Below are 27784 nucleotides of genomic sequence, written 5' to 3' on the forward strand. Positions count from 1 at the left end.
CAGCAGTTCAAAACTACCAGCTGATCCATGGGAGAAAGATGAGGCTTTCTACTCCTGTAAAGATTTACTGTCTTAGAAACACACACGCACACAAAGCAAACTACAAGCAGGAGAAAAAAACACATATAAACAAAGAACTACAGCACTGTCGATCGTCCCCCCTGGGATAGAAGTGGATGGCACTGTTATCATCATCAATCTTCCCAATGACCCGGCACTCTGGACCCTGTCGGTATGAGTCATCTACGTGAGCACAGTTCCACCTTGAGCTGAAACCCATGAGGTTTTTCCCCACACAGTTGGGCTCCTATTTGATTGGATGCTGTTGGCCCTATTGATGCCAGGGAGGACCTTCCTGGATCAATTCTTCCAAGTGCAGATCACTGCTCAATGAATACGAATCGGTCATGCCACTGCAAGGTGGGCATCAAGGTACTACATGTGTGGTGATCTTGGGTTCCTTTCCATTGGACACCCACTGAGCTGGGGTTCCCCCTCAAGGTTCAATGAATGCCACTTCCACAGTCTTCAGGCAGCCAGTCTGCTTCCTCTCCCATCCAAGTACCCCATTCTTCAGTCCAGGGATGTAGGCAGCTTCGAGGTAGGTTTCAGTTCATTCATCGGGGCCCTATGCTAAGTCCTTCGGGTCCAGCCCCTGCGTTGTGCCGTGCTGCCTGCAGGGTCAACTTCCAGGGTCAGCATGGTGCTCAGTCCATGGCGTGGCTCACTGAAGGTTGGGTGGAAACAGATTTGTCGTGTCTCTTTAGGAACATAAAATCTGGCCATTGTCCTCCTAAGTTCCCTACACTCATTGTTTAGCATCCCTTCCCACTGTGAGGTAAGATCTCCCCCATCACCCACCATACTCACCAACAGATCTATCTGTCTGTCCGTCCGTCCGTCCATCCATCCATCCATCCATCCATCCATCCATCCATCCATCATCTATCTAATCTATCTATCTATCTATCTATCTATCTATCTATCTATCTATCTATCTATCTATCTATCTATCTATCTATCTATCTATCTATCTATCATCTCCTCTGTAATGTAGATGGTCCCTTCTTCTGGTCTTGGCTTGAATTTCCACAGCTGCAACTTCCATCCAGTGGGGAATTGATTTGTCCCAGCCCTGTTCTGATGCAATCACATTATTTTCATCTCCATGTTTATCAGAGAGGAAACTGAAGATCAGAGAGGTTAAGTAACTTGCCTAATATTACACAGCAAGCTAGAATTAAAGCTTGCAATTCTTAGGTGGGTTCCTCTCTTAGGCTATACAGATCTGTCATACATTAAACAGAAAATCTCTGAGCATAGTTTGGTCTTGAAAGAGACAGCCCTACATGTGGCACTGGCTTCTCAGTTGTCCCTGTTGGAGGTCCCGATAACATAGATAAAATCACCTTGCGAATTAAATGTTAATTATTTCACCACCAGCTTTCCCGATGATAAGTCTGGGAAGAATCACCTAATTTCTTGTTGTTCTCTTTGCCTGGTCAAAGATCCAACTGGAGGCCAGGGCCCGGGGCTTCAGAAGGCAGGTCAGTGCTCGTTAAGCAGCAACGTCTCCATGTCCCTTGACTGTGCACCTGTCAGTAGGTGCGAGTGGATGCAGGCCTCTCTGCCTCGACAGTGCCCTGGACAGGGCTTAGAATGAAGCCAGGGCAGAAGAAACCATCCTTGGAGTGAGTCTGACATGATGGAATGAAGCTCCTGTTTTCCTGGGTTCTCGCTTAAGCATATGATGTGGTTTCTTTGGCCTGGTTCACAGCTATTGAGGAGCAGCTGCTCTTGAAGCTTCCATCTAGAAAGTTCTTCCCACCCTGAAGCCTCTCTTGTGTGCCACTAGAGCAGAGGACAGAATCCAACTGCTCAGGTCTCCCAAGGTAGACACACTGTCTTCTCTAGTGATCCTAAAATCACTCCTTAATAAGTTCAATGGAAGACAAATTTCCTCTCCATATAATATCAATAGAACACCTCAAATTTGACTCCTACCTCTGCTGTAAAACCCTATTGCAGTGACTTCAGGATCCCACGTTTAAGGGAGTGGAGAGTAATGTAGGAGAAGAAGTAAATCAGAGGGAAACCTGGGGATGCCGAAGGGCTCAGAGCACCCTGTAGTGAAATCGGGAAGTCAGTGAAGGCTTCCCAGAGGTATGGTGCCACCACGACTTGAAGGAAGGGTCAAAGTGAGCAGACAGACAAGTGGAAGAGGGGTGTTTGGAAGAGGGAGTCGTGTATGGCCACAGAGACACAGTAAGGGGGCCTGATGCCTTCAGGGAACTCACAGCTTTAGATGTGGCCAGAGCAGATGGTGAATATCAAGGAGCAGGGAGATCAGATCATGAAGAACATTGTCTCTAGCATGGAGAGTCATAAAGAATGTCAATAAAGAGATGAAGGAGGGTATATAAGCTAAAAAGGTCACCCTGGTGGCCAGTGGATAATAGGGTCAAAATCAGTGGGATCAAAATCTAGGAACAACCGGTGCAAAGTGAAGTAGGAGGCTAGTGATTCCTACTCAGGAGCAGTGAAAGAAGGTGGTAAGAATCTAAAGGTGCATCCACGGGGATTCCGGTGGGCTAGCTCTCCCATCTGTTCACTACTAGCCCTCCTTTTTATGTTGATCTCCATTGTGGTGGTTGTTGTTAGGTGCCTATGAGTCTGCTTCAACTCACAGGGACCCAAGCCCAACAGGATGAAACTCTACCCGCTCCTGCACCACCCTCACTATTGTTCTCATGCTTGAGTCTGTCATTGCAGTCCTGTATCCTTCCATCTTGTATGTCAGAGGGCCTCCTCTTTGAAGCTGCCCCTCTCCTTTAACAGGCATGATGCTCTTCTCCAGGGATTGGTCTCTCATGAGAACATGTCCAAAATACATGCCATCCTTGCCTCTAAGGAGCATTCTGGCTGTACTTTCTCTCCATAGATACCTGGAATTTCAAAGGGTTATGTCTATTAAGCTATATTTATTAGAGGATAATAGGTTTTCCAATAAGTATCAATTTTAGTTATTAAAATTCCCACCAAAAGCAATTAAAGTCCGATTTTATTGGGGAAATGTCTGGATCCCATTAGCATTTTTAAAATATTGAAAAGAGTTCATGGACTCCCATTACATGTTCTGAGCTCTCCTTCTCAGAGTCTGGGAGTCAGAGAATTTGGAAACCACTGAATCTGTTGATCTGTAAGTTCACCTCTGAAATTTTATGAGTCCAGGAAATAACCCTCTTTGGTAAGTACTTTGTAAGAATCACTATATATCACTACATACATGTGATGGATTGTTATTACTCGTTATGATTATTTAAATTCCCCCCAGATAGCAAGCCTGAGATGTATGAGAGAGTAAGACGAGTGCTGCTATAATTCACCATATGAGAAACTGGATGTTCAAAGCGATTGAAGATTGGCTTGAAAATACCAGTTGAGAAATCAGCAATTGCTGCCCCCCACTCCTTGCTTATTTATTTCCTTGGATAGTTGCGGATGATAAAGAATGTTGGGAGCCATCAACTCTCCATCTTTCAAAATCCCCATTCAGCGAGAAGTGATTCATCCTTGGTGCAAGAGAGCAGAACTCAGGTAATGGTCATAATAAGAAAATCAAAAGGATACTGTGGGAAAAAGGGTGTAGCGTTGATTTGGGAAAGGGGGAATGGAAGAACATGGCTGTGCCCAATCCCAGAAAGAAGAACTGGAACAATGAGCAGCTACAGAGAAGCTGGTAGAGCAAGACCCTGGCATGTTTGAAGAAGGTATTTACGGGAACTCAGGTCAGCCCCTCAGTGTAAGGAGAAGGAGAACCGAGATTATAAAACCAATAAGAAAATGGTGTCAAACTAAAACTCATACTAACCTGAAACAGCAATGGGAGGAACATATGGATTGTGCATTAAATATTAACATGCTCCTAACTATAATATACAGCACTGGTGGTGTTGTGGATTGCTTGCTGGGCTGCTAACCACAAGGTCAGGAGTTTGAAACCACCATTTTCTCTATAGAAAGCCTAGTCTTTCTACTCCAGTAAAGATTCCCACAGGGGCAGTTCTACTCCGTCCCATAAGGTTGCTACGAGTAGGAAATGACTTGATGGCAATGCGTTTGGTTTTAACTATAACCTAGTTACTCGTGGGTGTCATACATAGTTAAGTGTTCAACTACTACTCCACCCCACCCAGAGATGCCTCCAAAGACAGGCCTGATACTCTGTCTCTGAAAGGTCATGACCTTGAAAACCCTACAGAGCACAGGTCTCCTCTGACCCCAGTAGGTTCTCCATGGGTTCAAATCGACTTGATGGCAGTGAACACCACCAAGAATAACACATTTTACATGGAAGAGGCACATTAAGAGCCAGTAGATCCAATATTTCATTTATATATTTTAAAAGATTAGCAACTCTGCCCTTGATTTCTTATTTGTAAATTAGGGGTAGGTACCTATTTTATAGTGTCTGAGTCAGAATGAATGAGTTAATACATAACTGCTTAGAACCAGGCCTAGCATGCAGTAGCACATGGAAGTGTCTGATGTCATATTTATTATGATACTGCTACATAGAGCAGATTTGGGGGATTTGTATAGTCAACAGGGAAGAGAAGGTAATGAATGTGTAGACTGAGGTCTTTTCTCCCCTTCCATAATTATTTGCTTTGTTAGTTTGATTTAAAATGTTGTATTCCTCTCATGTCTATGTTTTTGAGTGAGAATATTTATGTGTTACAAAATAATGAAGCAAATTAGACTTATTTGGGGCTCTGAGAGCATAACAAATAGTTCTGAAAATGTAAAACAAACAAGTACAACTTTTACTCTTCCATTCTTCAGCTGATCAGTACCTATTGCAATGTTCACATGCTAGGCACTGTTCTGAGCACTAGAGACAAAGCTGTAAGCAAATCAGCCAAACTATCCTTGCTTTCCTGCAATGGGTAGAGACACAATGGACAGCTCTGTGAGATAGTGGGTATGTTAGATGCCTCTTCTCTTTGGGGAAAAATACAGGTTGAGGGAGCTGGTGGGGATGCCTCAGGGAATGACGTCATAATGCAGGATGGTAGGAACGGTCTGAGAAGAAGCTCATAAGAAAAGACCTGCGGTGAGAGAGACAGCTGTGCAGCTATTTGGGGAAGATCATTCCAGATGTTATTTCGGTTCAGCCTCTCCGTAATCCTCACATTAACTCAGATGTGTCTACTATTAACATTTTCACGTTACAGAAGGGGAAACTAAGCTTCAGAAAGTCATGAGCTTGCGAAGTAGTAAGTGGCAGAATCAGGACTCAGAGATGCTTACGTTATTAGTCTCCCCCCATAACCCACTGCAGCTCTTTTCCTCCTGTTCGGAGCTGAAGCAAAGACTTGCTACTGGGTTTCAGAAAGTCGGGGCAGCCTTCAGCCCATTGAGAAGACATGGGTCTGTTGGGATGAGTCCTGTAGGATTGCCTTTGCTGCCACTGGAGCTGTATTTGCAGGTTGACACAGCCTTCCTCTTTCCACTCGTTCTGTGTCCCTCCTCCTTTCTGTTCTTGCATCTTTTTTTCTGAACCAAGGCAATAGGCAAAGGTATAGGCAGAACTCAGCAGATCATGGTGAACCTCCCCACAAGCCTTCCTCTCAAACCTCTGTGCCCTCAGTCTTTCTGACGCCCCGATAAAGGAGGGGAGGCAGTGCAGTGACGTGGAAAGAGCATGGGATTTGGAAACCAAAGGCCAGACGTCTTGCCACCTTCCAAGGGAACATGATTAACCTCCCCGGAGCCTCACTTTCCTGATTCTACATTGCCCAACTCACAGATTTACTTTGTATATTAAATGAGAAGTAAACAGCTTGATTACACAAGGAGGTTTCAAAAATTTCATGGAGAAAATGGAATGAAAAGATAGCGAACTTTTTCCATGAACTGTTTGCAATCCCTCTGTGTGTGTGTGTGTGAGAGAGAGAGAGAGAGAGAGAGAGAGAGAGAGAGAGAGAGAGAGAAATCCTGATGATACAACTACTAAGTTAGTTCCTGGCTGCTAAAAGAAAGGTTAACAGTTTGAACGTATCCGGTGGCTCTGTGGGAGAATGACCTGACTACAATATGCTTCTGTACAGTTTATAGCCCAGAAAACGCTATCAGCTGTTCTATCCTCTCACAAGGGTTTGATATGAGGAGCCAGAATGGACTTGACAGCATCTGACACGAAATCTATCTATCTCTATCTATCTATCATCTATCTATCTATCTATCTATCTATCTATCTATCTATCTATCTATCTATCATCTATCTATCATCTATCTATCTATCTATCTATCTATCTATCTATCTATCTATCTATCTATCTATCTATCTATCTATCTATCTATCATCTACCTATCTACCTATCTACTGCAGAAGCAAGACTTGGGAGCTAGGTATTCAGTCCGTCCCCCCCTCCACCAGGATGGAGGAAAAAGCATGAAGTTAGAAACTTTGAGTAAGGAGGACATGTGTACATTTAAGTGGCAGAAGAAAAAGCATCTTGAGAAAGCAAGTGCCATCCTAGACAAGCGGATGGCAAGAGAAGCTATAAGATCGTTATCTGATATCAGTAGGCAAGAGAAGTGGCAGACAAAGGCCACTCCCAGGCAGGGCCCTTTGAGGACCAGGGATCAGGCTCTGGCCAGATGATAATTAGCTGGCAAATAGATACTGGTGCTTTAATTGCCAGAAACAGCCTCAGCATTACACATCCATCCCGCTTAGTCCAAATGTGGGATCCCAGCTGCTGTCACTACTTTGGGTCTTTTGTTAGCTCCCACATCATCTGGATCCCTGATTGACCTTTTAGAGCTTGCTTTGTCACAGTAACACCATAAAGTTGATCCGTTGCCATAGCTGATGTTTCTTCATCTGGCACATGCCACCGGGTCCCTCTTGGGTCTTTGCTTTTCCCAGAAAGGAAGATGGAAAATAGCAGTCAGATCAAAGGGATTATTGCAAAAGGATAAAGAAATGGATTATATCGGTGCCTCCTCCTTCATTTGTTGGAGACATCTCATAGGGCACTATTTCTTCTACTTTAAAGGTTGGAACAGCTGAGGATGGAGAAGCATCTGCTTAGAAGTGTCAAATAAGCTGCAACCTCTAAAGTTCTTTGAACGACACCAGACTCTAGCTCACAATGTTTCTGGTATTGATGTTGAGAAATACTACTGCACATCACCATCAGATTCAAGGCCCAACTGGGCTCCTTGGAAATCATCTACAGGATAAACGAAGGTCCAGAGATGTCTCTAATGTTACATAGAGAACCAAGACAAGTGCCATCACTTCTTTACTTCCAATTCAATCCTAATAGCTACTGTCTTTCACCAGCCTGAACCTGAGTCATGTACAAAGACAGACAGCATCTGATGGAGGAGAAAAGAGAAGCTATATCAAAGCTGCCAGAGTTTGCTTTGACCCAAGTTTTTTAATAGTCAACAATCACCCTAAATTAGGAAGAAGAAAAAAAGGCAGATCCTAATGGAACAAATGATAATGATGCTTGCCATGCACATCAAACATGAACACACAGACATTTACGTGTCAGGCCAGGTACTGTGCTCTGCACTGAGAATTCAATAAGGAAACAAAGCATGTCCCTGCTCTCTTAGCACATACATTTAAAACCTCACTGCCATTGAGTGGATTCTGACTCAAGGCAACCCTACTAAGGACAGGGTAAACGGTCTCTGTGGGTGTGGTAGTCACATAATTTCATCTCAATTCAATAAGGTGGAGGGGTGAAGTTTAGCCTGTTGATCTGGTTACAGCGTGATGACCTCATTTGGAAGAAAGACCAGGATAAGGGCTCATAGGAAGCCAGCCCTTCCCTCTCTCTGCCTTCACCTTCATGACTGAGAGCCATACTGTGTAAGCCCTGGAGATGCGTCCACTGCCATTGGATCCACACGACTTTGCACCCACCAGCCCGTGATCTTCCTGCATTTTGCATCATTGCTTGTAGTTAAGTGAGTCTGAAGAGGAATTTATGGACAAGTATCAGACTTATGGACTTGATCTAGACTGGGCTGGGATGTTTTTCCAATACACAATTACTTCTTGATATATAAGAGGAGTACCAAAAAAAGAAATGGAATTTTCTTTTCAAAGCTATGTGTTTAAATTTTTTTTACAAAACAACCTTATCACCTTCAGAGTAGTCCTCATTACATGTAATACATTTGTCAAATCTACAATTCCATTCTTGGAAACATTTTTCAAACTCATCTGTTTAGATAGCTGGCAGCGCCTCCCTCGTTTTTTCCTTCACCTCTTTAACATCATCAAATTGCTGTCCTTTCATGTTCCTCTTCATTCACAGACACAAAAGGAAGTTGTATGGAGTGAAGTCAGGTGAGTCAGGTGTATTGGGCAAGAGAGGGTTTTTTCCCCCCAAACTACTGGCACACTGAGATGACTGCATGAGCAGGTGCATTGTTGTGGTAGCAAAACCAGTCCCCCATCTGCCACAAATCAGACCTTTTTTGTCACACAATGTTACACTATCTTTTCAGAACCTGTAAATGGAAAGCCTGATTGACAGGGTGACCTGCTGGAATGAACTCCAAATGCTCTATCCCCCTCATATATTAATAATAATAAAAGAAGAACATCGTCTTGATCTTTGATTTCACTTGATGAGCTTTTTGGGGATGAGGTGACGATGGCGTCTTCCACTAGCTTGATTGATGTTTGATTTCGGGGTTGTAAGAATAGCACCATGTCTTATCACCAGTAATGACCTTGGGGAAAACATCTGGGTCACTTTGGAGCTGTTCTCCCAAAATATGGCATGTTTCCACTCACTGCTCTTTTTGCTCCTCAATCAGAACCCAAGGCACAAATTTCACAGCAACCCTTCTCATTCCCAAATCTTCAGTTAAAATTCACTGAACGAAGCTCTTAGATAGTCCAGATAACTTCCCCATCTCTTCAATGGTCTGTTGTTAGTCTTCGCGCACTAGTGCACAAATTTTGTCAACATTTTTGTCCATTCAGGAAACAGATGGATGTCCAGAATGAGGTTTCTCATCAATAGTCAGTTCGCCTTTTTTTGAAAGAAGAAAACCACTCGTATACTTGAGTTTTTCCTCATAGTTCTGTCCTTGTAAACTGTGTTCAACATCACAACAATTTCTACAGCAGTTTTCCCAGATCAGGAAGCAAAATTTGATAGCCACACGCTGTTCTCTTAAATCGGCCATCATAAAAAATGAGGTTTGAGCGAAATTGCTTTCACAAAAAATTCCCTTTGACCAGAGAGAACCTTCTCAGGCAATGCCACTGGATGCACTAACTCAGAGTGAGTTGCTTGGTGCTCACTTAGCAGGGAAAATGTGTACTATGAAAGCTCTGCCCAGCAGGGCTTTTTTCCATTTTGGGGTGGGTGTGGGTGGGAGGGATAACCCCTCATAAACTCTTTCTTACATATATATGAGTGTCAATGTATTTGTTTCTCTTGTTCACCCAGCATAACGCAGTGGGTTTCCAGACTGTAACTCTTTACAGGAGGAGAAAGGCCCATCTTTCTCTTGAGGAGCGTGGCTGGTAGTTTTCAACTGCTGATCTTGTGGTGAGCAGTTCGAATGTATAACCATATAATAGGCACATAAATAAACTCCTCATTTCTCAAACTTTAAGGTTCTTTGTCTTGAATTCAGTAGATTCAAATGACTTATTTTATATATTCTTCTGCTTTAGACAAATAACTCAATCTCTCTAACCTGTAGTTGTTGTTGTTGTCGTTGTCTTCTCTAATCTATGAAATGTGAAGAATAATAGTACTTAGACCAGCAGTTTTCAACCTGTGGGTTGCGACCCCTTTGGGGAATGACCCTTTCACAGGGCTCACCTAAGACCATCAGAAAACACATATTGCCAATGGTCTTAGGAACCAAGACACCGCTCCTCTATCTGTCTCCAGGTGGGTCTGCCCACATGCAGATACACCCACATATCTGTAACTGGCATGAAAACTGTTACTCATGCTGCACCATGCTTCTATTTGCAATTAGAAATAAATATTTCACAATGTATAAGTACATATTATTTTTGTGATTAATCACTATGCTTTAATTATATTCAATTAGTAACAATGAAAATACATCCTGCATATCAGATATTTACATGATGATTTATAACAGTGGCAAAATTACAGTTATGAAGTAGCAACAGAAATAATTTTATGGTTGGGGGTCACCGTAAAACGAGGAACTCTATGAAAGGGTTGCAGCATGAGGAAGGTTGAGAACCACTGCCCGAGATGATAGGATTTTAGAATGTTTCATGGTGTAGGAAATGGCAAGCTGAAACAAGAGTAACAGTAGAATAATACTTGTAGCTACACTTATTATAGATCAAATTGAAGCAAAGTCCCTTATGTGAGTTGATCCTAACTCATGGCTAACCAATGTGAGTCAGATCGGAACTAACCTTCATAGGGTTTTCAATAACTTTAAATTTATAAGTGTAAATTGCTAGGTGTTTCTTCCTTGGCACTGCTAGGTGGATTTGAATGGCCAACCTTTAGGTTAGTAGGACCACAAATTGTTTGCACCACACAGGAACTTTCATGAACCCTGAATCCTTTTATCTTACTTCCCCCATGATCAGCTGTGCAGCCTTAGACAATTTTTCTTCCCATTCCTAAGTCTCAGCAAAAATGAACGGGTTGGTCTATGGGCTAAGGATACCATGCACTCAACTCTTAATCAAATGTCTCCTGGGTCCCTCACCTTGCTTCTACTCTGGGACCTGGCCCCCGGTTCTACCCCACTCCGATGTAGCTCAGGCCCCACCTCATCCACAGTCCAGTCAAAGCCTAGTGACTGGACCCCAGCAGGAAATAGAAGTGGTGACAAAGCTGTGGTTACCGGTAGGAAGCTTCCAGGGCTACTCACTGGCTGCCCCTGGCTGCTTGGAACATCTATCCTTGTCAGCCTGCAGTACTTGTGAAAAAGTCATTAAAACGGAATTGGTAGGGTGTTTATTTTTAACCAAATGATTCATCCCCCCTCCTCAGGCTATGAGCTGTTTAAGGCTCAGGGAGGGGGCAGGAGTTGATAGAAGGACAAGTTCAGGACACTTTTGTCCCATTTGGGGGCAACCACGGGGATGCCACACACTCTGGCTCAGGTGAATGGGGTTGTAAAAAAGTGTTTAAACCAAAGGTGAGGTCTTAGAACTGTGCCTTTAAGGGCCATGGAAATGACGGGCAATCACACACTGGATAAGTGACAATGGCACAATTAGAACTCTGACTAAGGGTAAGGGAAGTTGCCAACTAAAGCCAGTGTTATGAGGGTCCAGGTACAGGATGGACCTGACCTTGGTTTTGCAGATACTGGTTTAGATCAGGACGTTGGAACTTCCTCCAGAGTCACGTGGCCTGTCCTTGAGCCCCCAGAGTGCCAGATCTCTGCCTTGTGTCAACCTGTGTGCTCTGCATGTATGTTATCTGTTTCACTTACTAAAACCACATACATTAACACAATCAATAGGTCCTTACGTGCCAGGCTCTGCCCTATACACTCCATGGATATAGTCATGTAGCTTCAGGAAAACCTTATATTATACTTACCATGATCACTGCTGTTTTAGAATTTGTGAAATGGAAGCTTAAACCCAGGCAAACCCTTTGCCCCAAATCACAAGGCTAATGAGCACCTTTGCAGGAACTGGGAATCACACCTGCCTGTCTGCAAAGCCCCTTTTCATAAGCATAGTGCTGCATGTTGACCCATGCTGGGCTTCCATGTAGCTCTCAATTCAAAAGGAGTTCCATGCTTTTTTTTTTTTTAACATTTTATTAGGGACTCATACAACTGTTATCACAATCCATACACACATCAATTGTGTAAAGCGCATTTGTACATCATTCTCAAAACATTTTCTCTCCACTTAAACCCCCGGCATTAGGTCCTCATTTTTCCCCTCCCTCCCCACTCCCCACTCCCTCATGAGCCCTTGATAGTTTATAAGTTGGTATTTTGTCATATCTTGCCCTGTCCGACGTCTCCCTTCACCCACTTTTCGGTTGTCTGTCCCCCAGGGAGGAGGTCACATATACTTCCTTGTAATCGGTTCCCTCTTTCCTACCCACTCTCCCTTTACCCTCCCTGTTTCGCCACTCACACCACTGGTCCTGTAGGGCTCATCCGCCCTGGATTCCCTGGATTTTCAGTTCCTATCTGTACCAGTGTACATCCTCTGGTCTAGCCAGACTTGCAAGGTCAAATTCGAGTCATGGTAGTGGAGCGGGGAGGAAACATTTAGGAATTAGAGGAAAGTTGTATTTCTCAAGGAACAAAATAGAAGTTGGAAAGTGACTGATTAGATGTTCTGAGAGCCCTCCCGGCTTCAAATTTCCAACTTTTATGGTTTACAGAGGAGAAGAAAGCAGAGGTTCAGTGGCAAAGCTTGGGGGGAGGGAGGGAGGGGACAGGCTCTGGGATAAGCAGAGCAGCGAGTGCCTGAGCACTTAACAGGCCAGGGGATGCTCCCAGTCATTCGGACCCATTAACTCATCTTATCCTTGCACCAACCGTAGGCAGTAAGTGCAGTGATCGCCATTCCGATTTCCACATGAGGGAACTGTGTACAAGGAGGTTGTAGCTTATCCGGGGTCACACAGATGGGACGAAAGAGACCAAGACTTGACCTCAGGCAAAGGGGTCGAAGCCTGGGCTCTCAAACTTCTGTTCTGCTGAGATCACTTAGTCTGAGGCAAACCATTTTCATTACTATCTACACTTTTCAAAATCACACACATGCAAATTTATGCAAATAGCCACACGCAGATGAGCTGCTACTCTAGTATTGGTGCCAGTTTTCCATCCCAGACTTGAAGCAGTATTTGCCATTGGTGCTGATTGCCGTGAGCGCAGTGGTCGATGTTTCAAGAATTCCCAACAGTTCTTAGACTAGGGAAAACACACGTACAGCAGGAATGCTCCTCTGGAAGCCAGGATAATGAGACTGCATCTCAGGTACTTTGGATTATGTTATCAAGGAGGGACCTGTCCCTGGCGAAGGACATCAGTCCTGGTCAAGTTGAGAGTGAGCAAATATAAAAAGAGGAAGACCCTCCCTGAGGAGATGGATTGACAGTGACGGCAACAATGGGCTCAACTGCGGCACGTTTCTGGGGGTGGGTTCAGGACTGGGCAGTGTTTTGTTCTATCATTTGGTTGGATTTTGTTCACTATGGGTAGAAACCAGCTTGATGGCATCCAGCAACAGAAGCTATTGTGTGTGGGGGCTTCAAAAAGTTCCTGATAAAAATGGAATGAAACGATCATAGAATTTTTCCAGGAAAAAAAGACCCTCCTGGATGGGTCTTTCCGTGCTGCATGTTGCATTTTCTTTCCTAGAGATGTTTTCCCACTGCGTTGGCATCCACTGGACAGAAGATGATAATTCCAGTATGCATTTCCCTATTGATTCTTGCAATCCTGGGAGGAATGTGAAGCCACCGTGCCTCAGTGGTAGTACAACAGCAAAGTGGATCTCTCCAGAAGGTGTTAGCTTGGTGCTGTTTTTGAAGTCCGTTAGCTTTTTCTGCTAATAGTTTTCCTAACACTACCCTTCTGCTCTTTCCGTTGGAGATGTGAAGAGATCCTGTGTCAATTTGTTGCGCAGAAAGGGGAAGTGAAGTGTATCACCTGTGCCACTTAAAAAGGAACGTAAGCATTCACAGTATAAGAACCGCAGCTGAAAAGGAGAGAGAGCAGAATTAGGATGCACCGAGCACCTACCATGGCCTTGGCAGTGTGCTGTGTGCTTTGGACATCTTAGCCATTCACATAGCATCCCAAATGGGAACCTTTTGAGAGAGGAAAGGCACCAGGATCATGGGCATACACTATGTAGCCATCCTCAGGGAAGGCCTGCTACTTATTTCTTATTCACCAGAGCCCTGTAATATAGGTGGTTTCTGCCCCTTCTGAATGTCAGAAGGGTGAAGCTTGCCCAGGGTCTCATAGCAAAATATGGCCGGTTAGTCTGTCTGATTCCAAAGCCAGGAGTCAACGTCAAAGATAGCATTGAGGATTCTGGACATTCGAGCGGCACACACCCTGACTCTACAATTGCTTATTTGTCAAGGCTTTCTTCTCCCCATGTTTCCAGCCGTTGTCCTTGGTCATGGGATCACAGATGGAGTGTGAGGACTGTGCGGTACAGCAGAGGGCAGTGTTGCCATGCTGGCCAAGGCCAAGGGCTACAGGAAACAGGCAGGTTTGGGGCTAAGCAGGCCTGTGGCTTGCAAAGCATCCCTAAATCAGCCAGCCCTTGAGAGCTGCCTCTGAGCCAGCTGCTTCCCGGGCTCCCATTCCCTTACTGCCCCACCGTAGATAAACCAGTTGTCCACCTTGCCTGTCTGTTGGCTCCTGGTGTACACCACCTGAATACATTCAAGAGCTCTGGGACACCTGGGGTAGAAAGAGACCCAGAGAGCTGTTGGAGATTGGGAACAGGAACTGTTGCCATTTGCTTGTTTGTTGAGAGGTACTCCAGAGCAGGGAGCGCTGTTGACATACGTGTTACCACTTAATCTTTCATAAGAAATCCTTTTCAGGGGGGAGCCGAGTTCTGGCTCTGTGCCAGTGGAGATAATTACATTCCCCTAGAAGAGGGAAGCTGGGAGGGCGGCGTTGGTTTCCTTTGCAGGCAGAGCCAGGGATTTCAAGGATGCAGGTGAGGTGTGGGGGAGGGGTGCCAACACCATCCAGGGGAAGATGAGGAGCAGGCTACCATGAAGAACAGAAAACCATCAAAGTGCCACTCAGTAACAGTTGCTTCTTCTTTATTTCCCTGGGCCTCATTCAGAGCGAGACTCCTTTGTAGTTTTTGTCTGTAACGAGGAATTCAATTTTGGCTTTTAAAAAGAGGCGGCCTTCCAGGGGTGTGTGAAACAACGCAGAAAATGATAAGAGGAGGGAGGGAAAAAAAGAAACAATTCAAATGGAAAAATAAATGAAAAGGGGGAAAAATCCTTTTAAAAATGTCTCTCCTCTAAAGTGGTTGGGACAGCATTTTTATATTAAGTTCAGCAGTTTGTTGGAAAGGACGAAAATGCCTTGTGATCCTCCCACTAAGAATTGCTGGCGATTTTATACCCTCCTGCTGGCGGAAATCTTAATCAAGCAGAAAAACCTCAAAATGACAAACAAACAAAAGACAGCTTTGCTCTCTGAGGTTCATTAGCTCAGGCCAAGGTTGAGGAGCGGCAGGACGCTGGGGCAGGAGGAGGCCTTGAGAAGGGAGCTTGGGAAGTCACTCTGGATAGTCCCCCCACTCCACTCCGCCCCGCTCTTCTCCCTCTGGGAAGCCCTAGCTTGCCTTGATTGTTTCCCCCATGCTTGTACTGCTGTAAGCCAGTGGTGAGTGGAGATGAGGCTGACGGGGTAGGGGAGGAGGGGAAGGCTCCTGTGTTCTGACTTCTGTGCAGCCCAAAGTTCCTTGTCTGCTTTGAAGCGCCCCCTGTGGGTACTAATGGGTAAGTGGTGGCCAGCTAATGGAAAAGTTGGTAGTGCAAAACCACCAGCAGCTCCTGGGGAGAAAGGTGAGGCTATCTGCTCCCGTGAAGATTGATAGCCTCCGAATTGAGGCATGGACTTGGTGGCAGTGGCTCTGGCCAGGTTGTTGGGAGTCCTAGTGGCGCGATGTTTCAGCTGCTGACGGAGAGGTCTGCAGTTGGAACCCACCCGCTGTTCAGCTTCCACGATGATCTGCAGCCTCAGAAGCCCTGTGTGAAGCAGTGCTACTCTTTCCTAACGGGCACTGTGAGTCAGCATTGACCCAGGGGCAACAGATTTGATATGGATCTTTCAGCCAGGTGTGTTAGTCTGGGTTGACTAGAGAAACAAATTCATAGACCCTCATATGTGTGTAAGAAAGAGGTTTATAGAAAGAGTAACTGTATATTAAGAAAACATTGTCCAGATCAAGCTCATAAGTTCAATATTAGCCCATATGTTCTTTACCAGTCTATAAATTCCCCTTCAGACTCATGCAACACATGCAATGATGATGAATGCAGGAAGATCACGGGCCAGTGAATGGAAAGTCTTGTGGATCCAGTGGCAGTGGAAGCATCTCAGTGCAGGCATGGGTCTTGACCTGCCTCCTCCAGCTCCAGGACTCTGGCTGTCATCAGTGTGGCTCCATGTGGTTTGTCAACAGGAATATCTCCAGAGAGAGTGTGTGTCCCACACACATTCTGGAATTTCCAGAATCCTCAAGAGAAGACCATGCCCACACAGAAGCTTCATTGGCTATGACCTTGACAGGCTAGACTCCATCTCCCTTTGATCAAGTTGACAAGAGATTATGTAGCTTCCACAGGCCACCCCTTGTCAACTTGACACATTTACACAACTCTTTAGCCATATATACTTTTTAAACAAAACAATAATAAGATCATATCTGTACCTAACAGGATAAAACTAAAATGCACATAATTCAATATGTGCCAATCTCATTTAAACATAATATTCTTTTTTAAAAGAGATAATATTCTATAAGTGAACCAAACAACAATAATCTAGGCCTAATAATTGCAGTTAAATGAACACCTACACCATAATCCTATATCCCCATGAATATACTCCCCCACCTATCCTCTTATATACATATAAAATCATAAGTGTCCTCGTTTTGTTTCTCTAGAGCACCATGCCTAACACACCAGGATGATGAGAATGACAGCAATTCCAGACCAAAGCCCCTTCATTCTTCATCTTGGGTCCTAGCACAGCTCCTCTGCTTCCACGCCTCATCTTATTCTAAAGCCTCCACTGCAGCCGGGACATCAGACGAGAAATCCAGAGTCACCAGTTTCCACCGATTTCTGCTTATGACTCCTGTTTAAGTTGTCAAAATTCTTCCAAATCTCCTTCTCCTTCTCTTCTTCTTCTACCACTCTCAGTCTGGCCCTCCATCTCTCTCCTTTCCATCGCTTCTTGGTGGTTCTCCCTGTCTCTCCATGGCAGCAACCAAAGTATATTTCTTAAGATTCATTTCAGGTAGTAGAATTTCTCTTTTCAAGATCCATCAGCAGTTCACTGCTGCCTAAAGAATCAAATTCCAACCCTTAGCTTGGTATTCAAGACTCCTCATGATCTGCCCCCCAGCCTGCCTTTCAGATCTCCATTAGCACCATGTGCCTTCCCTATGATTATACTCAGCCATGCAGAGTAGCCTGCTACTCCTGGGCACCATTGTCTTCACATCATGTGTTCTCTCAACTCATCCCTGTATTCTCATGGATTCTCTTGGTCTAAATGATGCTGCCCAAACTCTGTCTACTCTTTTTGCCGCAGCTCCCAGATCCCCTTCTCCTGATCAACATGGAACTAAATCTTCTCTTCTTGTGAACTTCTGCAATACTTTACTTAAAACACGAATCGCTAATTAAATATTTAGCCTTTGAATGCAATATATTATTCTCTCCTCCATGTGTACTCCATGAAGATAAGGAATCATACTCATTCCATACACAGCTTAATCGGGTGCTTTTTGTATGGTAGAATTTAAATGACAGTTTGTTGGATGGATTAATGAATACTTTTAGGGACTATGACTGAATGAGTGAATCAGTGTTGCATGCATGGATGCATGAATAAATGACTTTGTGTATGAACAAATAAGTGAATTTGTGTATTTATTCACTCAAATATAACTTGACAGCCTACTATGCAAATTAATCTAGGAATCGATGAATACATACATACATGAATGAATAGAAACATGCGTGAATCTGTGAATAAATGACGGGATGACTGGACCCGCGAATCTCGGTATTATCCCACACAGGAAAAACAGACTTAAGTGCTCTTAGGTACTCCTAGTCAACTGTATTTTTTTCTAATATTTCTTCAGTGCAAATTGATTGTAGTACTTAAGACCTTTATAATAATTCTAGGGTAGAAATCAAAAAAGAAGAACATGCGCAGCATAGCTTAAACTGAAAAAACTCAAGAAAAAAGTCAAACCTTGAGTTGCAATATTGATAGATTCCATGGACTAAATATTGACTATTGAACAATGCAGGAAGCATCAAAAGAAGGTGGAAAGAATACAGAGTCACTGAAAGCATTAGCCAAAAGCAAGTCTCCAGCAATTGATGGAATACGAATAGAAATATTTCAATAAGTCGATGAAGCACTGGAAGCACACAGTCATCTGTGCCAAGAAATTTGGAAGACACCTTCTTGGCCAACTGACCGGAAGAGATCCATATTTATGCCATTCTAAAGAAATGTGACCCAGCACGTTGCATAAATTATAGAACAATATCATTGACCTCACATGCAAGTGAAATTTTGCTGAAGATCATCCAACAATGGTTGCTGTGGTACATTGACAGGTAGCTGTCAGAAGTTCAGGCAAGGATGGCAAGACTGTCTTATGCACTTTGGACATGTTATCAAGAGAGACTAGTCCCCGGAGAAGGACATCGTACTTGGGAAGTTAGAGGGGAAGTGAAAAAAAGGAAGACCCATGACAAGATGGATTGGCACAGTGACTGCAACAATTGACTCAAATACATGTAAGAACAATTATGAGGATGACACAGGACCGGGGGGTGTTTCATGTTCATTCAATTGTACGTCGGGCTGGTATGGGTAGGAACTGACTTGCTAGCATCTAACAACAACGACAAAGGCCCTTGAATATATTGATATTTTAATGAAATAAATCATTTTTCTTTCCTTTATGACATTTAAAGATGATACTGTGATGCCATTATTGTTAGATGGCATTGAGTTGATGGCAACTCATAGCAATCCTAAGACAAGAGAACAAAGCATTGCCCTGGCCTGCCCCATTCTTACATTGTTGGGTTGGAGCCCATTATTGGAGCTACTGTGTTAATCCAAATCCATCTCATTGAGGATCTTCATTTTTGCTGACCTTCCACTGTACCAAATATTACGTCCTTTTCAGGGATTGATCCTCAAACCAATTAGCAATCAATAAATGCCACTCATGACTAGAGGGGGAAGGACAGAACCAGGGAAACCAACATCAGCAGTAACATTTATTCCAAGCAGCTGCTCCTGTTGTCTAACTTTTCCCTGAGATTTTTATTTCTCTCTTGGCTGGGCGTGATTTCTTATTGCAGTGCCCATTTGTTACTGTTGAGGATGCTTTCTGATGACCCAACCCAACGGACCCTGCAAAAAGACCATATTCCGATTGTATTTGTACTGAAGTAGTTTAGGTGGTCTTCCTGGGATGGCAATAATCGATCAGTTCTTAACCACTCCTAGAAGGTCAGCATCTTTGACCTTCTGTATCACGCAGTGGCCAGGGCCTCTGGCTGTCACTTTAATCCACAATAGCGATTATCCTCATTAGAAGATTTGATTATGAATCAAATGAGAGGCAGCACTTCTCAGAGGCTCATTACAATATCTGATGTTTGATAAAAAAAGTCTAATAGACATACTAACTATCCAATCCTTTCCAGTCTCCACAGTAAAGGAAGTACCTGAGCCACATTATCTCAGCTTCTTGGCAGAAATTCCTTTCCTGGGTTACAGCTTAATATTTTGTTCTTTACTTTTATGGATAACTGGTAGAAAAAATGGCCCAGTAGAAAACAGCACTTGTATATTTTGTAAAACTGTCATTGAAGATTAGATCCTTATTTTACTTCGTGAATCTCAAGTTCTCTCTATATAAATGACAGAAGAGTCCTAAGATTAAATACTGGGTCAGGTCATGAAACAAAGTACAGAACATGTGGACTGTGTTCTGTGTACCATAATGTATGTGTCTAAATGAAAAGGTATGATTGAGCCAGTGCCTGATATGGGTCATGCCTGACACAAGAAGATCACAATGTGGGATTTAGGGTAGGATCAGGCCTAGGCTACAGATATTTGCTGGACAGAAGAAGAACTAAAAAGTCATTAAGCTTTGTTTTTTTCTGCTTGCTTCCCTCATCACCAAGTATCAGAGGTGGGAGTTAAAAAAAAAAAAAGAATTCTAGTACAGAGGTCTAGTACAGGCCTATCAGTTGGCTGCCCGCTTGGTAATTCACATATTGGAATATTATTAGAACACAGATTTCATCTGATCACTAAGATCAGTGGTTCAAGCCCTTCAGCCTCTCTGAGGGAGAAAGTGGAGAGGCTCTCTGCTCCTGTACAGGTGTCTAGCCTGGGAAATACTGTGTAGAGTCTCTGTGATTCAGAATGGACCCGGTGACAGTGGGCTATGGTGGCATTCATGCTACAGTGTCAGAGTTGAGTATTTTCTACAGAGATCTTTTCTCACAAAGCCTAAGATACATATCCTTTGATCCTCTAAGAGAAAGTTTGCCATTTCTAGTCCTGGAAGCAGATGGCTTGAGCTAGCAACAAAATTTATCCAGATCTGCTATCTATGTACTCTCTGAGACTCGCCACCCTCGGCAGTAAGATGAGATTATCAGTGCTGTTTTATAGGTTTTTTGGAAGCTTGAAAGAGAAATCAAAGGGCTTGACATGGAGAGCCACCACGAGTCATGTGCCCTGTTGTTCCTAGTGAGGCAAAGATAGCTGGCAGGACAGGCAGACAGTTTACTCTGTGGCCAGACAAGGCAGGAGTGCTTCCAAAAGAAAAGCCATGTCCCACTTTCTCCCCAGGAGAGCCACCTCGGCATACTTTTCGCCAGTCAGATCTAGAGGAAGACCAGGATCCTGTCAGAGAGCAAAGAGGGGAGGAGGGGGACAATCGAACTTGCTCTGTCAACTCTTCCTTTTGAACCAGAGCCAGGCAAAGCTAATCTCAGGTGAGAAAAGGACAGTGCATTGCTTCCAGGACCTCATATGTCAGGTATGATTTTAATTTCAGATAATGTCCAAACCAGATGAGATGCCTGCTGGTAGTGTGAGGAGATCTCTTGGCCCTGTCCCCGGTGCCTATGGATAGCACCCTGCCCCTGCCCACCCCCCTCTCAGTTCTAAGCTAGGTGCAGCCCCATTCAGAGGCAGATAGACAAGTTTTCATTCTCCCTTCGTTGCCTGAGGTTGGATTAATGATGGAGAATGGCTTGAATACCCAAGTTTGCTCCAGTTCCCAAGATACGCCTTTCCTAAAATGCTTTCATGGCAGCGGCTGATGGCAGGGGCTGGTGCTTGCCCACCGTTGTATCTCCAGTACCTAGTACCAGTACGTCCAACCAATTTAGACCATCAAATTAGGACAGGCCATCCAGGAACACAAATGCAGAGGACAGAACACATCAGCATACACATTGCAGACATGCAGTGAATTCAATGGATTTGAATGAAATCAGTATTGGGCTTTACCAGTTCTATACTAGAGATGATGATGATGGTGGTGGCAGCCGTGGAGGTGATGGTAAATTGATGGAAGTTACAACGAAGGGATCAGATTGAGGCTTTAAGCAATAATAATGGATGTATGTGTGTATATTTACCTAAGAACTGAATAAATATTGAAAGTCAAGTTTGCTCTTCACACGCACACCCTGGAAGCTCAACTGAAGTGAGTGTACACATCAGAACAAAATATCCCTAGGGAAGACACAGCTCTTCTCGAGGAAGAGCTCGTTACACAGACACAGGGCCGCTTTGAGTCTGAATGGACTTCATGGCTATGCGTTTGATTGGGTCTTGGAGTCGGCAGAGAATGGTGCTGTGTTAGGCAGGGTTCTCTAGAGAAACAAAACCAGGACACTTATGATTATAGATATAGACATGGATACAGATATAGATAGATAGGTTTATGTAACTAGAGGGAATACCACAACTAATCAGTCCACACAGCAGTACAGAGGGCTCAGTTCAACCCACTTCCAGGACAGTTAATACACTGAAGGGCCTTCCCACTCACCCTGACTGCTGGTTCAATGTACAGGAAGCAGACAGCAAAGTGGCTACTGGGAGGTGCAGAGTCTTCCTCAGGCAAGACTAATCGGCACACAGGCAGCAGACATTATGAGCTGGGTCAGCAACAGCAGGAAGACGGGGTGTTGAGGCATAGCAGAGTAACAAAGCAGGCCGTGATGGAGCCTCAAGGTGTAATGATGACACAGCATGGCAGCGTGATCTGCCATGATCCATGGGGTGGCTTGGCCCACAGGTAGCACAGAGCTGCTAACTCAGGCAGCAGTACATTGGTCTGATGATCAGGGAGAAAGAGGAGGAGGCCCACCCCGAGGAGCCATTGATCTTTGTCACCCTCCAATCAAGCTGTGACCTGATTGAGAGGCTAAACTCTGCCCACATTTTCTTAAGGGAGCCATGTTGGCACCAAAAAAATCCAATGACTTCAGGTGCAGACTGAAGAGGGTTTCGTTCTGTTTATGTGTAAGGTCACTCCGATTTGACTCAATTCTTAGGCATCCAATAACAACAATTCCACAGAGAAGGGTACAGTATACATTTTCAGTTGTAGGCACAGATGGGGCAGGATATACAGATGGCTTATCTTTCTTTAAGGAGGCAAATTGCACCTGGCTGTCCACGCCCCTTGGAAGCAGGAAGCAGTCCTACACCCTGGTAACCAGGGATAATTCAACTTCCTGGGGATGACTCATCAGATTGGATTCTAAAGAGGTTGACAGACATGGAAGCTTTAGGGCAGTGGTACTCAATCTTCCTAATGCCACTCACTACTCTTTGATCAGTTCCTCATGTGGCGACCTCCCCAACCATAAAATTGTTTCGTTGCTACCTCATAACTATAATTTGGCTACTGTTATGAATCGGGCAACCCCTGTGAAAGGGTCATTTGACCCCCAAAGAGGTCAAGACTTACAGGTTGAGAACCATTGCTTTAGGAGATATGATAGAAATGTTCTCCCTACGTTTTTTAAAATGCTAGAACACTGTTAAATATTCACACACTTAACTATTAAACAAACAAACTTGGAGATATAAAAAAATCATTTTTTTCGAGGTAAGGAAATGCAATCAGAGTAATTAAATGTTGTGCCATAGGTCATTCAATCAATCGATGGCTGAGCTCCATTTCAAACCGTGTCTGCCTGACCCAGAGCCCATGCCAGCAGTTCAGCTTCACTTGGAAGGCGGGAAGCATTTGAGAAATGCAAACGTCTGAGGGCCATCCTACACATGGCAAATCAGAATCTGGATTTTATCATGATTCCTGTGTGACTTGGCTGTGTATTGAAGCTAGAGATGCACTGTGCTACACAACACTGCTTAGCGCTTGCTGCCTTCTTTCCCCGGAAAGCAAGAACACTCACTGTGGTCACACTGTGAGTACAACGCTGATTTGAACTTGGGACTGCCAAGTGACTAATCTTATCCTGCTGTATGGGAAGCTCAAGGGAAATCAGACAATGGATGAGCATACTTAGCTGCTCTATCAGAGAAAGATGAAACTTTCTACTCTCATGAGAGTTACAGTCTTGGACACCCAGAGGACCATTTCTACGCTGTCCTATAGGATCACTCTGAATCAGGATCAACTCAATGGCAGTGAGTTTGGTTTTGAGAATGGAGTTGCTGATAATGTAATCAATGTCTCCAGGTCCTACCCCACCTTCCATTCCCAAGGTCATCAAATCCTAGCAGATACTGAGCAAATTTTATCCAGAGCTCCCAGGATATGGCTACCCTATACTTATTTGTGGTATTTTTCTTTGAAGAAAAAAAAATTAATAGATACACATGTGTAATCCCATGAGAATGAAGTCCCAGGATAACCTGTGCAGACAGACTGTTGTGAATAAATGATATTCACCCTACTCCCTTTTCCAGTGTTGAAGCAGTTTTTTTCCTCAATGTAATTTCTAAAGGAAGCTCGAGATCTGTACTGTTTCAAGATAGTACGATTCAAGCAATGCATGAGAGAAATTTGAAATGAGAGATACATTTGTTGACAGGTGTTCCTCAGGCACTTGACAAATATGCTATCACTATATTGGTGGTGCAAATGGTTAACACACCTGGCCACGAATGGAAAGATTGAGATGCCTGAGAAGGAAGAGGAGGAGATTTACTTCTGAAAAATTCTTGAAAACCCTGTGGAGCACAGTTCTTCTCTGACACACATGCCCAGAAGTGTGACCAAGATTCAGAAGTCAGAATACATACGTTCTAAAACCACACAAGAAGATGCAGTCATACCACCAAAATCGGTTGCATCATTGCCAGGTTACATTGCTTTGAGGTGAATGATAATGCGATATGCCTCCTGGCAAAAGATGTCTATAAATAAATAAAACATTGAATCCCAAAACAATCACTTGGCAAAAATTTAACATGAGGATGTGGTAAAATGAATACATGTAATTAGTAGGTAGCATTAAACTTAAAAACATATAAAACTTAACCATGAATACATAAGGAGCAGGAAAACATGGAAACAGAATGAATTTGAGACAGATATTTCAGAAAATTGTTGAACTTACAAATGGCTATCATTACAATTACATGCCGAAACCCTAAGGATATATTTTTACTCTTTTCCCTGTTGTCAGGGCTAAAAGCAGGAGGGAAGTAACATAAGCCAGCGTAGTAACAGCCTAGAAATCTTCTTTAGTAGTTATCCATTGATATGGATTAAATCACCCCAAAACTTGGTAGCTGTGATAGTTAGGTTTCTTGTACCAAGTTGGCCAATAGGAACATGTGGATGGAGTTTGGAGAATGACTGAAATAAAGACAGCCGGCATCCCATCTCCTCTTGCCCCCTGGTGATTGGAAGAGTATGCTGCTGCTTTAGCTAGTGCCTCAATCTGTGTGCTATACTACCTGTGGGCCAAGCCAACTCATGGATCAAGTTGCTAGAGCTTGAGGCTCCTTTGAGACCAGCTTCACCATGCTGCCGGAGTGTACATTGTTTGAAGTATTGATGCTGGTAGATCCTGTCATGGTGCTTGAGGTCGAGATTCTATCTGGACCTCCTTCCCTAAGCTCCGGAGCTACTGACTGTTGCTGACCCACTCTGCTGTCTGCTGCCTGTGGGCAGACTCTTCCTGACTTTCTTGAGGGAAGACTTAGCTGTCTGCTTCCTTGACCTTGGACCCAGCAGCCCGAATGGGTTGAAGGACTTCCATTATATTAACTGTTGTACAAAAGTGAGTTGAAGTGAGCCCTCTGTACTGCTGTGTGGACTAATTAGCTGTTATAGTCCTTCTCACTGTATAAACGTATTCTCTTATTTATGTATAATCATAAGTGTCCTGGTTTTGTTTCTCTAGAGAACCCTGCCTGACACTGTGGCTTCAATACATTTCTCTGATTTCACTATTTCCGAGAAGACAGGATCAGGACATGACTTGGGTGAGTTCGATGCTTCAGGGTTTCTCCCATACTGCAATCAGGCTAGCCCCTCATCTCATTTGAAGGCTTGTAGGGGTAGATTTCTCCCTTTCCAAGATCAGTCAGTGGCTGTTTGCAGGATTCCGTTTCTCATGGGTTGTTGGGCAGAAGGCCTTCATTCCTTACTGACCATCAGCCCAAGGACACCTTGATCTTATGTTACAAGGGCTTCTCCAACATGACAAGTTGCTGTATTCAAGTGTGTACTCTGGGAAGGTAGTAGAGAGAAGCCAGCAAAATGAGAGTCATGGTCATTTTAAATCTAAACATGGAAGTGATATCTCATTGCTTTCACTGTAATCTATTTGCTAGAAGCAATTCAGTAAAGGAGGGGGATTACACAAGGGCACGAATACCTTAAGGCAAGGATCATTCAATGAGACCCCTCTTTGAAATGTCACACCACAGCTTCTATTCACCAGGGGTCTATCAGAGGCCTGAAATTGCTAATCACTTGATTTATATTACCGCATTTGTGAGTCATGACTCTTAGATGAAGTTGGGATTACAATTCCGATTTCATAAATTGGAGAATGGAGGATAGTGAAATTAAGGGACTTGTCCAGGATTGCAAAAGTGGCAAGACCAGGATGAAAATCATGATTTGTGTCATACCAAAGCTTGTGCTCTTAAATGTACTCCTTAAAATCTTACTTTATTTTCAATGGTCATTGTAGGAATCAGGGACTAGGGGTCCTTCTCTGGTCAAGGCATTAGTGGTGAGGGGTCTAACACATAGCAGGGCACGCCATCCAGAAATATTCATCCTAACTAGATAAACACTTAGTGAGCAAGTTAAATGGACATCTATTTACATGAACTATCGTCCATCCAAGCTTTGGGTGTTGACTAAAGGTGGAGGTAAGAAAAGGATCAGGAAAATATTAATGGATAGGTTTGGTCTTTGCCACCATGTTGTCCATGAGGATCTTACTTCAAACACTTCTGAGATAGGTGTTAGGAACAGAAATGAAGGAAGTAGTGTTTGAGCAAGATTTTTAAATCTTTAGATATCAGGATTAGTACATCATGGAAATGATTCATATTGTAATAGATACCTAAATCATACTGGCTAGAAGTTCAGAAGTAGTATGGATTCAAACTGGTTTGTTGCACCATCTTTATGATGTCATAAAGACTCAGATTAATCCCAGTATCTCTGTGCACTGCCTTCCACAGTGTAGCCTACCTCTTAAAGCCAGCCCTATTCTTTGGTCATAACCTGATCATCAAAACACCCCAGGTGAAATTCTTCCTTGCCCATATCTGTAAGCTGTCTCTAAGAAGCAAAGATAACTTAACCTAGATGAAAAATACAGATGGTTCCTTACATCTTGCTGGCGTGAATTTTGTCATGTGTTCATCTAACAAGTGAACAGTGGTGGGTTCGTGCCAATTAGGTAGATGGAACTACATGCCCTATCCTTAGATCACGGGAATATGATAAAGTTCTTTCTTTTTCTTTTTTTAAAAATCCAATTTGAAAATGCCATCTGTTTCTTGTTATAATTGAGGCTCAACACCCTGAAAATAGTTCTCTAATTTCATCTGTACCAACAACTTCCCCATGTCTGGACATAGGAATCAGGGACAGCAAAGTATGCTGAAAAACACTATAAATCAAGATACTCCTGATTTAATTATTTCCCATAAAATGAGTTTGGTGATTCTTTATTCAGTTAACTAACTTAGTTAACTAAGCCTATTCTGGGGTCATGCATGTGTTATAGTCTATGAAAACAGCAGAGAACAGGAACAATATTTGTCCTTGACCCTATGGGGGATATAAATGGGGAGATAGACAATACATAGACAACTATATTTTAGGCTAAATAGTGCACTTGGGGAAATATGGAATGCTACAAATGCACAAAAGAGAGGTGTATCATCTATTTTTTTAGGGGAAAAGATACATCAGTTGGTATTGGAAAAATGTCTTATCATCAGATTGTCAAAGGGTGGGAATGAGAAAACGGAGATCTACCCACAAAGGGAGGTCATTAGATATCTGTTGATATCTGTGATCTATCTGTATTGTGGGTGAAGGAGGTAATGCTAAGTAATCTTGAAAGTCTCCCACTTAAAAGATTCCGTGACTCTATGTTCTCGGATAGAGCATGAAGGTACAGGGCGATGCTAAGATAATATCTATTATTGTGAGATCCTGGTAGCAAAGGACCAGCAAAATTGGCCTCCACTACCAATTTGGCATGAAGTGGGCATACCATTGGCAGCAGTTCCCAAAGGATAAAAGAATCATTGGCAGAATTTTGAACGTGGATTATGTTTTTAGTTGGAGGAGAGAATGCACTATGATTAGGGTAGAAGGAAGTAATATGTCAAGCGTCCTCTAAAAGGGAATTTGGCTGAATTTTGTCGAACATTCATCTAATAACTGTGAACAGGGGTGGGTTTGTTCCAATGATCTAGAGTAACTCAACAAGTG

Source organism: Echinops telfairi, unplaced genomic scaffold (genome assembly GCF_000313985.2).
Source record: "Echinops telfairi isolate 266 unplaced genomic scaffold, ASM31398v2 ScPeMD7_7410;HRSCAF=8448, whole genome shotgun sequence".
Classification (NCBI taxonomy): Eukaryota; Metazoa; Chordata; class Mammalia; order Afrosoricida; family Tenrecidae; genus Echinops; species Echinops telfairi.